Below are 13,670 nucleotides of genomic sequence, written 5' to 3'. Positions count from 1 at the left end.
TTGCTTCCTGGCCCTTTCTGCTTGACTTTAGCCAATTCGCCATGCTGTTCCAATGCTTCACATTTTGTGTCTGCATTTAGAAATCACCTTTCACCTGAACGCTGTCCCAGCATCCTCTCTGTCAGTTTACAGGCCTGTCCATAGACCGAGAGCCTTGATTGGCCAGGACACTGGTCCCAGCACAGTTCCAGCTTTATTTATTCACTCATGAGATGTGGGAGGCTCTGGCTGGCAGGCATTGATTGCCCACCCCGCCTGCTCTTGAAGTGAGTGGCTTGCCATTCCATTTCAGAACACAGTTGTGGGTAATGGTGACAGATTTCCTTCCCTCATGACTGAGTCAGGTTCGATCACTATTCTGCCGTGGGAGGTCTACTTTAAGCTCTGTTATACGATGACTTTCAAAGACAGCAGAGGAAGTTCACAGTTATCATTCCAGTCCTGCTCTGTCTTTGTGGGGATCAGTGCAACTGAAGTGAAAGCAAGTCTCCCACAGAAGGGTGGAAATGTTTCTCTGACCTTTGTTTTGTGATCGCTTCTCCAAGACTGTATCTGTGTCATGACTCGTAAGCCAGAGTCTTCACCCATTCAAATTCCTCTAACAATTCCTATTGTTGTAACCACTTTCCCTCTCTACAATCCTTCCATATATTCGAAATGTACTCCAATCCTGACTACTATCCCTATTTCTGTAATTTGCTTCATTCTCTGCAACTTGTCTTATCTCGGTGGTGTCCTCCTGCAGCAAATGAAGTCATAAAGTTGTGCAGTATGGAAACAGACTCTTTTGCTCAACTCATCTATATGGCCCAGGTTTCCTGAACTGAACAAGTCACATTTGCCTGAGTTTGGCCCCTATCCTTTCAATGCTTTCCTGTCTATGTACCTGCCCCAATATCTTTTCAATGTTGTAGCTTCCTCTGGCAGCTCGTTCCATACCTGCATCATTGTCTGCATGGCAAATGCTACTTCTCAGCTCTCCTTTAAACCGTTTCCTTCTCACCTCAAAGCTATGCCCTCTCGTTTTTGACTCCTCGACCCTGGGGGGAATGTTGTTGGCTATTCTCTTTAACTGTTCATACACCTCTAAATGTTCACCACACAGCCTCCTGTGCTTGAGTCAAATATTTGTGCTTAGGGTGCGACAAATCATCCGTGTTTCCTAAAAGTCCTCCGACATAATTGATAAAGTTTTATAAGACCTTCAACACCAGTCTTTTGTGGCGTTGGCTCTATTCAAGACATTGCTCGTTATTTCTCTGAATTTCCTGGTGTTTCTGCACAGTGATACTGACATGAAATGCTGTTTAGTATCTCCCCCACATCCTATGGTTCTCCATATTTGTGGCCTCGTTGATGTCTGTGCATCCCTATATCCTTCATCATCAATCTATTGCCCTTAATATACTTGGAGATTCATTTTAGATTTTCCATAACATTATCAGCCAACGTTATCTCACATCCCATTTTTGCCCTCCAGATTTCATTCATAAAGTGCATTCCTACACTCTGATACTCTTTAAGGGATGCATTGCTCCAGCGACATCCCCTCTTTCGTGACCTGAGCCTCACTGCCACCAGTCATTCAGTGTTTGCTACTTCTGTCAGCATTGTCCTTCGCACTAACAAAAACATGCTGGTCCTGATGTCTCATCTTATCTCGCTTTTCAAAACTTCCAACTTACTAGATGCCCCTTTATCTGCAAATAGCCTCCCCAATCAACTTTTGAAAATTCCCATTAAATACCATCAAAATTGTTCTTCCCCACTTTCCATCTTTAGCTTGTGGACCAGGCCAATGTTTTGCTATAACAGATAATAGTCGGCAGGATTCCAACCCACACTGGGGTAACACCAAAGGATTTTAAATCCATCGCCTTCATCAATCGACCACAAATATGTAATTCAGCTGGCACGGTCCCTTGCATTGCATTTTGTTGGTGAATATCACTGTTGTGAGGCTGCAGATCTCAGCTGGTTCCAGGATGGAAATTGTTCCTACTTGCGAATTGTTTCATGACTTGAATGCTTCTGTCTCGCATTTTCCTCTCTTTGTTAAAACAAAACAGTTTTGATGTTTCTAAACATGGACCTCTCACACGCTCGAAGAATCCAAATGAAAAGTCTACAAAATCATGAGGGGTATAGACAGGATGGATAGCAAAAAGCTTTTTTTTCCCAGAGTGAGGGACTCAATTACTAGGGGTCATGAGTTCGAAGTAAGAGGAGGAAAGTTTAAGGGAGATATTCATGGAAAGTTCTTTACACGGAGGGTGGTTGCTCCCTGGAACGCGTTGCCAGCGGAGGTGGTAGATGCAGACACTTTAGCGTCTTTTAAGATATATTTGGACAGGTACATGGATGGGCGGGGCGCAAATGGACACAGACCCTTAGAAAATAGGTGACAGGTTAGACAGAGGACCTTGATTGGTGCAGGCTTGGAGGGCCGAAGGGCCTGTTCCTGTGTTGTAATTTTCCTTGTTCTTTGTTCTTTGTTGAAAGTGCGACAAATGTCAGTAAAATGAGCTCAATACCCGATTCATGCAGTTTGCAAGCTTCCTCAAAAAGCCATGAGAAGCTATAGAGATAACACAGTGTGGAGGTGGAGGAAGACAGCAGAAACAAACAATTCTGTGGATGTATCCCAACTCGAAACATCGTCTCTCCTGCTCCTCCGATGCTGCCTGGCCTGCTGTGTTCTTCCAACTCCACGCTGTGTTACTTCTGACTCCAGCATCCGCAGTTCTTGCTATCTACACAAAAATATCTATGTGTATTTGGATCATTAGCAACTTGTGAGCACAGTTTTTATGAAAATCGCAGCACTGCAGATTCCAGTCAACAGGATTTAAAACAACACGTGAGCCAACCCATCACATAACCACTCAGTCATGGTTACGGCCACGTTTGGTGCTCACAGTCACCTCTAGCAGTGGGTTTCATCTGCAAATATCACTGTTTAGAGTTGGCAGACAAAAATCCCAGTCAATTTTGCTAAAAAAAATCCTTATCATTCTGGAATTATTGCATGGCCTTTCTGTTTTCTTAGTCACTTTTCCCACTCTTTATTAGGAAAGAATCAGCTTTGTTGTTTCTAAATATGACCATCTTGTATTCTCCGTGAACATGGAAGCTGTGGCATGTTGGAAAGATTGCTCTACGAAATGGGCTAGTGAAGTGGCTGTAGCATTCAACTTTGCAGCTGTTCATTCTTTAAACTATTTTTGTTTTCTTTGGGAAATGAATGGACTTTGGCCCGGATAATTTGCAGCCATGAACTTTTAGCAGAAAAGGCAAGGAGAAACTGACTCAGAGATAACAAGAACTTAGATACTGGAGTCAGAGACAACACAGTATGGGCAGGAGGGACAACACAGCAGGCCAGGCGGCATCAGAGTAAAGCAGCAAGTAGCGACCTGGCAGGAATGTAAACATTAAGGGTAGAAATATCTGGATTACTCCCAGTGCCACAAACTAGTGAGGATAGGAACAGGATGCGACAGCAGATGAATCCATGGCTGAGGAGCTTGTGCAGGGGAGAGTAATTCATATTTTGGGATCATTGAAGCATCTTCTGAGGTAGAAGCCACCTGTATAAGAAGGACAGATTGTACCTGAATTGGAAGGGAATGAACACACTGGCTGGGAGATTCGTTAGAGATGCTCGGGAAGATTTAAATGAGCGGGGTAGGGGTAGGATGGGTGGTTTGTGGTAGTGAAGAAAGAGATCAGCCTGAGGCTGGTACAGCTGGGCAAAAAAGAGTTAGCCAAACAGACAGGGCAAGCAGGAACAGAGTAGAGGACTGCATTTATTTCAATGAAAAAAGCCCAGCAGATAAGGCAGATTAACTCTGAGAAATGTTCAGAATATGGTACTGGGTTAGCATAGCAATTACAGAGACATGTTTCAGGAATGAACAGGATTGGCAGTTTAATGTTCCAGATGCTATAGGAAAGATCAAAAGTATGTGGTGGGACAAGGGAGGATGAGGAGTGGCATTTTTGATGAAGGGTAACATTACAGCTGTATTTAGGGAGGATATTCCAAAGAGTAAATTCAGGAAAGTTATTTTGCTGGAACTGAGAAATAGGAAAGGTTTGATCAACTTACTGCCCGTGGAAATTGAAAAACCAATTTGAAAGACATCTCAGTTATCTTTAAGAATAATAGGTGGTGATGGTCGGGGATTTTACAATTCCAAACATGGACCGGGACTGTCATAGTGTTCAGGGCTTGGATGCAGAGGAATTGGTTAAGTGCACACACGAAAATGTTCTGATTCAGTATGTGGGTGGACCTTCTGGAGAAAATGCAAAACTTGACCTACTGTTGGGGAAATAAGGCAGGGCAGGTGACTGAGGTGTCAGTCGGGGAATATTCTGGGGCCAGTGACCATAATTGTATTAGTTGTAAAGTAGTGATGGAAACTGATAGAGCGGATGTAAAAGTTACAGTTCCAAAGTGGAGGAATGCCAATTTGACAGTATTAGACCAAAACTTTCAAATGTTGTTGAGAGTGGTGTGAGCGGATGTTTGAAGGTAAAGGAACTGCTGGAAAATGTGAAGCATTCAAAAATGAAATAATGGGAGTCCAGTTACAGAGTAAAGGTCAAGGGTGGTTGGTTCAGGAAATGCTGGATGACTAGAGAAATTCAGGTTTTAAAGAGAAAGGAGGAGGCATATGTGAGGTATCGACAGCATAATTGAGTGAATCCCGAGAAGGATGTAGAGGCAGCTGGAGTGCATTTAAGACGGAATTTAGGAGGGCAAAAAGAGGACATGAGATTGCTTTGACAAATAGATTAGGATTATTTACATTAAAAAAGACAGAGGTTGAAGGGGGACCTGATTGAGGTCTACAAAATCATGAGGGGTATAGACAAGATGGGTAGCAAGAAGTTTATTTTTCCCCAGAGTGGGGGACTCAATTACTAGGGGTCACAATTTCAAGGTGAGAGGGGAAACGTTTATGGAAGATATGCATGGAAATTTCTTTTTGCAGAGGGTTGTGTGTGTCTGGAACACATGGCCAGTGGAGGTGGTAGAGGTGGGCACGATACCATCATTAAAGGTGTATCTAGACAGATACATGAATGGGCAGGGAGCAGGGGATTACATATCATTGGAAAATAGGCAATAGTTTTAGATATAGGATCTGGATCGGCATGGTCTTGGAGGGCCGAAGGGCCTTTTTGTGAGCTGTAATTTTCTTTGTTCTTTAGAAACCCGAAACAATGCAGTCCTTGTGCCCCAATCGGTAGCTTCAGCATTTATTCCCTTCACCACTGAGTTATAGTGGCAGCAGAGGGCACTATTTACAAGATGCACTACAGTTACGAACCCCCTCCCAATTGAGACCACCTTTCAAGCCTTGTAACTGTGTCACCTGGAAGGACAACATTAGAAGATGCAGTGAAATCTCAGCATCTGCTCGTTACCCGCTAAGATGCATACCCAGGGGATCAGAATCTATATCAGCAATGATCTCACTGAGTGGTGCAGTGAAATTGATGGGCCAAAAAGCACTTGTTTGTTGTACATCTTTTGTCATTCTTTTTTTAAAAAAAAATCAGTTGATTAATTCAGTGACCAGACATGTACTCAGTCCTCTAGCTCTTCTCTAAATTGCTGTTTGGTGAAGCTCCAGCAGCATCTCCTGGTCTTATATACCAGCCTGTGGTTAAGAACAGAATGCCTCCCAAAACCCTCGCGGTCATGCAATCTCCCTGCCCAAACACCTTCAGGCATCTGTAAAAGCCCACTGTAAGGTGTCTTGAATCTTCTATGCTGCTCAGTACTCTCATTTTTCATTGTTCACGCTCCCTGAATTTATTATCATTCTCTTTTCTGGTTGAATTCTATTCACCTTTTTTTTTCTTTCCACCTGATTGCTGCCTCCCTGCAGTCCATGGTTTTCTTCCTCATGGTCAAAGACATGATTGTTTATTGCATGTTATCTACAAACTTCTAAATTATGGATCCTACAAATAGGTTTTAATGATAATTATCGATCAGAAAAAAGTGGAAGTGCACTGCATAAAAACTGGAAGGACTGCAGTTGATGTCAATCAAAAACAAATAAAAAAGCAGAAATCGCTGCAAAAGGGTCAATAGAACTTGCAGCATCTGCGGACAGCGATCAAAGATAACATTTCAGCATGAGTAACCCTCAGAATTTACTGCAAACAATCATCAAGATATAGTTCATCCTTAGTTGGGGATTCGCAGCAGCTATAATAGCAGAATATAAACAAATGTGAATTTGTGAGTGTCTCTGGAGTTTGTTTTTCTGAGTGATCCTTTACCACATATGGGACTGGTGAACAACCTCTCCCAGTGTGACTGAATAAATGAGTTTCCATCTCGGTGGGTAATTGAATCCATCCCTCGGTCCGCACATTTCCCTGGTTTCTCTGTGTTGTGGGTGTCCTTGTCTCTATCCAGATTGGGTGATGAGGTGAATTTGAGTCAATGCAGACAGAAGGCCCAATTTTCCCAGTTGTGAATGTGTTTTTATTCTTCCTTATTCTCCCATTGGTTGTGGGTATTGCTACTCAGGACAGCATTTGTTGTTCATCCATAATTTACCTTGAACTGATGTCAGAGGGCAGTTAGGGGTCAACCACATTGTTGTGGATCTGGGGTCACTTGTGCTCCAGACTGGTGAACGCCTTCACTCCTGAAGCGACATGAATGAATGAGATTTTAGAAAGCTACAGCCATGGTCTTTGTTCCTGAAATTCGGTTAACGTTCCAGACTTTATTCATTAAATTTAAACTGCAGCAGCTGCCGTGTCTCAGTTCCCAGGGATAACTAGGAGACATATCGCCAATACACTGCTGTCTCCCTGCTGCATTGCTCCATTGTACAGAATATTTTTCACTGTTCAGATCAATCCAGGGTGAGAGAGAAGATGATAAGGCCATTCTGACCATCACACCAGTGTCAGCCCTGGTGAGAAAGGGATTGAGTGAAAGGGAAAAGTTTGGACAGGCGTGTGTTTGCAACATTTACAGTGTGTGTGATATTTCCCACAGCCTGATGTCCCAATAATCCCCAGTAACTGTCAATAAAAGCTGCAATAGGTTAGGTTGGAGATCACAGCCTCAGCATTTCACGCACCTCTGTGCCGTCAGAGAAGGGATGCACACTCACCGACTGTGTCACTGGAGCCACAGAATAGCTCTGTGCACACATTGCCATCCCCATTTCTGGTTGGGCATGTGCTTAGGGGAAGGTGCTTTCTTCACTGTGCCCTGGGTTTACGTTCCAGACAGGAATGACTCCGTGTTACTGCTGTGAGAGTGGTCACAGTGGGCAGGACTTCTAATGAAAAATAAAACAATTCGACCCGTGTTTGTGGGATAAGGTTAACATTAATCTTCCAGCTGATGACCTCTCCATCCAATTGGAATAGTCCGGAATGCCTCAGGTGGGAAACAAGTGCAGAGCGAGGGTAGTGAAAGGGCTGAAATTGGATCCAAGGCGTGAGGGAGAAACCAACTGAAGAAATGATGATGTGTGTGGGAATGTGACAAAGTTACTTGTTTGGTTCGTTATAACACAATTCGCAATCAGAATGAAGCAATCACAACTGCTGTTTCAAAAAAGTGTGGTATTTTCTCAGATTTTACTGATTTTATCCTTCCCCTAAAATCAGAAACGTAATGGTATGGATTCGATTCCGATGAGGAAATTTCTCATCCTCCATCTTCCTCCCATGAGATCTTGATGATCTCACATATCAACTGTTTTCTGTGTGTGAGGACATGACCGAGCATTTAAGGCAATGGGTTGCTATTCCACTGTGCACTGCCTACATGGGTTTGAATCTCACTGTCGTTGGTGTTTCAGGTTATTCTTGCAGTTGTCATTCTTCTTCGTATCTCACACATTTGCACAAATTGGACTTGACGCCCAATTCTCATCAGTTTATGTCAGCAGAGATTCTTGGATTGTAAAGTCCAAATCAAGAAGTGCAACCTATCACTTTGATATGTTCAAATTGCACATTAAACTGTAATAGCAAAAAGGAACACAATGTTCCCTCCTGTTATTTCTTCAATCTGTGGTGTGTAGAGTGCCATTTGTTGCCTCCAGGTCACAGCACATTTGTTCTTCATCAGCTAATGAAGCTTGTTACTGATCTGTCTAATCAAATAAATAGACCTTTTCTGCTACTTTATCCAACTCCCTCATAATTTTAAATTTTTCAATCAATGGGGCCGTAGGGCAAACGACGCAGAAACAGAAGTAAGCCAGTCGGCTCATCAAGTCTGCTCCGCTATTCAGTGGTGTCATGGCTGCTCTGATAATCTTCAACATCATTCTCCTACCCCACGTGAATAACCCCTGATCTTCTTACTGATTAAACATCTGTCTAGATCAGCTTGAAAATACTCAACAATTCAGAGAGAGAATTCCAGGCAATTACTGGGTCCTGATTAACATGAAACCTCCTCGTTTCGGAATTAATTGGGCAACGCCTTGTTCTGAGACTGTGTCCTTTGGCCCTCGACGCTCACACTGAGGCAAACCACCTGTCCATTTCTACTCTTTCAGGGTCCCTAGGAATATTGAATGTTTATAAATGTTATTGTGTGGTTATAAATCTCGCCATCTCCAGCCTCCTTTGTCCCAGGAGGACAATCCCAGCCTAACCAAGCATTCCATTCCATTTTATCCAGTCTTGGGAAAATGCCACAATATCTCCTGTGGTGGCCGTGAATATGTTAAAGCGAGATTGACAATGATTCTGTGAAAAAAATAAGTGGCTTAGCGTTTATCAGGCAAATGCAGGGGTCGGGATTAAGGGTTAGAATCAGATTTACTCAAACATATGGAACAGTGGGGCATTGTGTTTCTCTGATTCCAGGCCTGGTAACTGGGATTACATGGTTGTCTGCAGCTTTAGTCACTTCCTTGTCTGAGGAAACTGCCGGTACAACTGTTGTAAAACTCAAATGCTCATTGAAAAACATACCCAAAAATGCACTGCAGCAAAAAAAAATAAAATCCACATGAACATGAATCACATTCACCATGTGAATATAATGCAGAAAGTCTTCGTTTTATACTGTAAGCAATAGGAGTATGATGCTGCCACTCAGCACTTCTAGCCCACCTCACAGTTCAATGAGATCTTGGATGGCCTCCGAGCTCAATATCAAATTTCCTACACTATTCGCTGAGATTTTGATTTTCTTTTTAAAAAGTCTGTTAAAATCTATCAATGACAGCCTTTTACAAATGTAATACTTAGCATTTACAACTTCCGAGGATCAGAATTCCAAAGATTCTTCCCTTTGTGTGCCCCTCACTTCAGTCCGCTCTTTGGGAAGTATTACTGTCGTGTGCCTGGTGCTGCTCCTGTCACACTCTACAGCACTGCGCTTATTTCCTGTTCCCTGAGGGCGTTGTGAGGCGTTGTGGCCGTATAGTGGTCCTTATTGTATGATACGGCTGCAGCAGCTCTTGATCGAATTCGAGTCACTGCATTAACTGTAGTGTTCCATTTCCTCGTAAAATGTGCGAAACGAAGACAATGAGGGATCAATTTAAATTCCAGAAAGCATGCTCATGGAGGTGTGTTCAATGCCGATGTTGTGACAACAAGAATGACCCAGGGCAGCTCCCATTAGCACAGGCCAATGATTCTTGAAGCGTCAGGCTCAGGAAAATGACAAGAGAGCAATGTTCAGCGCAACGCACATCATGGCAAAAAACCAGTTTCTGCATTGTGCAGCTTATTTGTCAGATTTGCCTCATTTAGCATTTTGAAATTGTTCACTCTTTAAACAGGTACAAGCCAGTAATATCTGTTGAAAAGAGAGTTGGTCCCAGTACTCACTTCTGGGAACAGCAGAGTGTACTTTTCTTGAATCTGAAAAACAATTCCTCACAGAAAATGTCACATCCCCGCTGTCACCATGCTTTTCACTCAATCGGCTTCAATTCTTTGTCAAATTCAATTCAATAGATCATAGAATCATATAATCCCGACAGTGTAGAAACAGGTCCTTTGGCCCAACAGGTCCAGACCGGCCCGCAGAGCATGTCACCCAGACCCATTCCCCATACACCACTTAATCATGTCATTGAGAAATCTCTTCATTTGTGTTCAACTTATGAGAGCAGTGTGTCGCAATGGGTGTGGACCAGAATTCGTACCATACTTTGGAAATCATACGCCGCTGTATATCATTTCACAATCACAAGGCAGAAATACCAGCTGCTCAACATAATTTACTTCAGTGAGTTAAACATGAGGTCTTAATAAGATCACATGTCATCTTCTTCACTCATGTGACGAGATGGCTGAGAGGTTAAGGCACTGGACTGCTAGTCATTTGTGCTCTGCACGCGTGGGTTCGACTCCCACTCTCTTCACTATTCCCAGCTATTTTGCTCCTGCCAATCGTCATTATGTCTGACAATATTTATTTTAAGTGAATCTGGAATCCAATTCTTGTCAGTTTATCTCCCTTGAGATTCTTAATCGGTTGATTTTGTGGTAAAGTCAAAATCAAAAATTGGAATTTGATGTCTGACATCTATTAAAATGTAAGTTGAATTCGGACCATCAGAAGGAACATGACTTTTCCTCCCATTAATCCTCCCAAATTGTGCGCCGATGAACATACATGGAACGAAAAAATGATACGGGTAAAGAAGAGACGAAATTTCGGCAGCACAGGTTTATACAGTGGGATTGTTGGTGAGTATTTCAAACTAACACAAAGTTCTATATAATACTTCAAACAGTCCTTACTAAACCGACAGTGAGACAGATGCTTGATGAAAGACGCGAACACAACAAGCCAAGGGCAGCTTGAGGATGGCTCTTGTAGTAATGGGTAGGGCAGTTGATTGCTAAACATTTGCGATTTGAAGGTCGTGAGGGTTCAGAAGCCTCCCGGAGTCGACTTTCATTTCAGGCTCCAAACGAATCAATGGTGTTCTGTGAAAACTGCTTCATCAGCACTTCCTGTCATCCGGAATTCCAGTCCCTGCTGCTGACCAGCGGGCGTTCATCACCGTCCCACACACGTTTTCAGAGAATAGCTCGACCTTAGACAACTTCACGTGCACAAACCTGCATAGTTGACAGGGAAATGCAACATAACATTCCCGTTATACGTATGATTTGTCACCTTGAATATATTTAGAGATCTATAAATCCAGATTCTCAAAGTAACATGGGAGGATGGGATAGGAAAATCCATTGAAGTTTTCGATCAACTAAGATGTTAAGAAACGGTGAGTCAGTGGAGTCGGGTTGAATGGCCTCTTACTGTTTCCAGCTTTCAGTTTTGTTTCAGGCAGAGAATTGTCAACAATAACGTGGAACATTAAAAAATGTAATGTAGGTCTGTGCCAACCACCATTCTGAACTGAACTGATCCCATTTGCCTGCCAATGGTTGCGTATTTCTCTATTACCTTCTTGTTCACATCCTCATGTTGTTGAGTATGGTGAATCAACAACACTGAATATCAAGTCTTTCACATTTACCCCACTGCTCTCACAACTGGGATGGACAGCTCCTGTGGTAGCATTAGGTCAGACAATTGAGGATGCTCACAAGCATTCTATCAGAGAGCATGCTCCTCCACATAGGTTTCCAACTGGTCACATGAAACAAGTTGCCATTGGAGATGTTGGAGCTTCAGGGGCAGATTACTCAATTTTCGGGAAGGAGCTCTGAATGTGGTGCTAACCATGATATTCTGATCTTCTAAATCCAGTTCTGGCCTCTTCTAACTTTACAGTTTTAAATGTGAAATTTAATTTGTCTTTGTGTTCCATTCTTATGCATTCACTCTTCATGAAAGTCTTCGAAAGCGTCCTTGAATGAAGTAATGGTGAATATTGATGACGGTGCGTCTGTCCTGTCAGTTGTGTGAATTTTGCATACGAAGTTAATGAATTGTTGCTGAATCGAATTCTGTGAAGAATTTTGTGGATGTAACATTATCTGCGAGGAATTGCTTCCCTGACTCCAGGAGAATGCACAGAGTCAGTATTGACACCAACCTCTCCTCAGGATAGATATTAATGAACCGCACCTTTGTTGAAGGTGCACAGTTTCAAAACTCTAAATGATGTAAAACTCACGAATAAACTAAGCAACGCAGGAAGCCACATGAACTGCTTTTTAACAACAAATTGTATCTTACTGGGCATTGCTCTGTGTTCTTTTCCTGAGCCTTGTGACACGGAGCCATGACACGATCAGGGCAACACTTGAGCAAGTGTAAAAAGAGGGCAGTGCCAGAGGGCATGCCAGGAGCAGCACTAGGGACACGGTGAAGTTAATTTCCCACAACAGGAACACACCCCAAACAGTAGACTGCGGGGAGAGAACTCTGAGTGAAGTGAAGTTTTGAAAGTTGGTGCCCCAGAGACAGTGGAAGTCAGTTATGGAGTGTGTTGAAGACCGCAATTGACAGATTTCTACAGAGTGCAATCATCAAGGGCTCACGGGACAGTGGTTGAAAATGTTGAAAATGCACATTTCATTGCAGTTTAGCTCTGTGTAATTACGCAAGTTCATCGAACAACTTAGGAACCACGAATGAAGACAATCATATCCCAGTTTGCAGGCAATTTCCCAAACATTGAGTTATAATTCGAAATACAGAGCTGCACAGAAACATCCTGCTCCAGTGGCGCAATTGGCCAGCGCATGGTACTTATAAGACAGTATAGAGGTGTGTGCAATGCCAAGGTTGTGAGTTCAAGCCTCACCTGGAGCAGTTTTAGTTTGTTGGGGCACAAGAGGACAATGAGGAAATTCAACTCCGAGCAACGTTTGTGGGAATTCAGCAGTTTCTGTTAATTGGGAAATTACTCAATGAATGACAAATATCCTACAAGTATTTTCAATGTGAAGAAATATCTGCGGAAAGAGAAGTTTTATTTCAGCGCAATGACATTCCTCACGTGGCTGACTGCACGCAGTTAAATTATGAGAAAAAGCTTTTAAACTCATTTCAACTTATTCACAATGCTGCAAACTCGCACAGGTCATTGAAATAATTAGAAAGGAATCAGATTTATCTCATTCAGCCCATTGAATGTTTCATTCTACTTTAGTTAGAAATTTCATCAGCTTTAAATACAGAACTGCCGAGAAGAAGGGAGGGTTCAAAATGCAAAGGAAGATAGAGTCTTGTTTGTGGATTTCTTGGATGGAGTTCAGGAACCATGAAATGTACCGGAAATCATCGGAATGTGGCCAAATATTTAAGGCACCAGTTTCAAACGGAAATTACATCTTTCAGGGATGGTTCCCTTCCGACTCGAGAGAGTTTAACGTTACTTTTTAATTGAAAACATGTTCGGTTCCATGCTTCATGGAGAATGAACGGCCAATCTTTTCCAGCTGCACGTGTACAATAAATTTCATTGCACGTGAAGTCAAAGAAATTCGAAACTATTCCCCACCCACCCACAGACTTTGTCTCACTGTTAAGGTGCCTGCGTCGGGAACTAGCGGTGCAGGTACATAAGTCTTTGAAGTTTACGGCACATATAGACAGGGTCGTTAAACAGGCATTTGGCACACTGACATTCATTGCTTAGCCATTTGAATTTAGGAGTTGGGAAACCATGTTCAAGCTGTGCAGGGCATTAGCAAGGCCTCTTCTGGAGTACAGTGTGCAG

General features: G+C 42.7%; 1 non-coding gene across 1 annotated transcript; it reads left to right on the top strand.

The window, feature by feature from the left end:
* Window positions 1-12,664: 12,664 nt before the first annotated feature.
* Window positions 12,665-12,760, top strand: trnai-uau (transfer RNA isoleucine (anticodon UAU)). Its single transcript has 2 exons — window positions 12,665-12,702; window positions 12,725-12,760. It is a non-coding gene; the product is annotated as a tRNA-Ile (tRNA).
* Window positions 12,761-13,670: the final 910 nt, after the last annotated feature.

This window comes from Stegostoma tigrinum, chromosome 11, assembly GCF_030684315.1.
Source record: "Stegostoma tigrinum isolate sSteTig4 chromosome 11, sSteTig4.hap1, whole genome shotgun sequence".
In the NCBI taxonomy this organism is placed as follows: Eukaryota; Metazoa; Chordata; class Chondrichthyes; order Orectolobiformes; family Stegostomatidae; genus Stegostoma; species Stegostoma tigrinum.
This window is presented reverse-complemented; position numbering and strand designations above follow the sequence as displayed.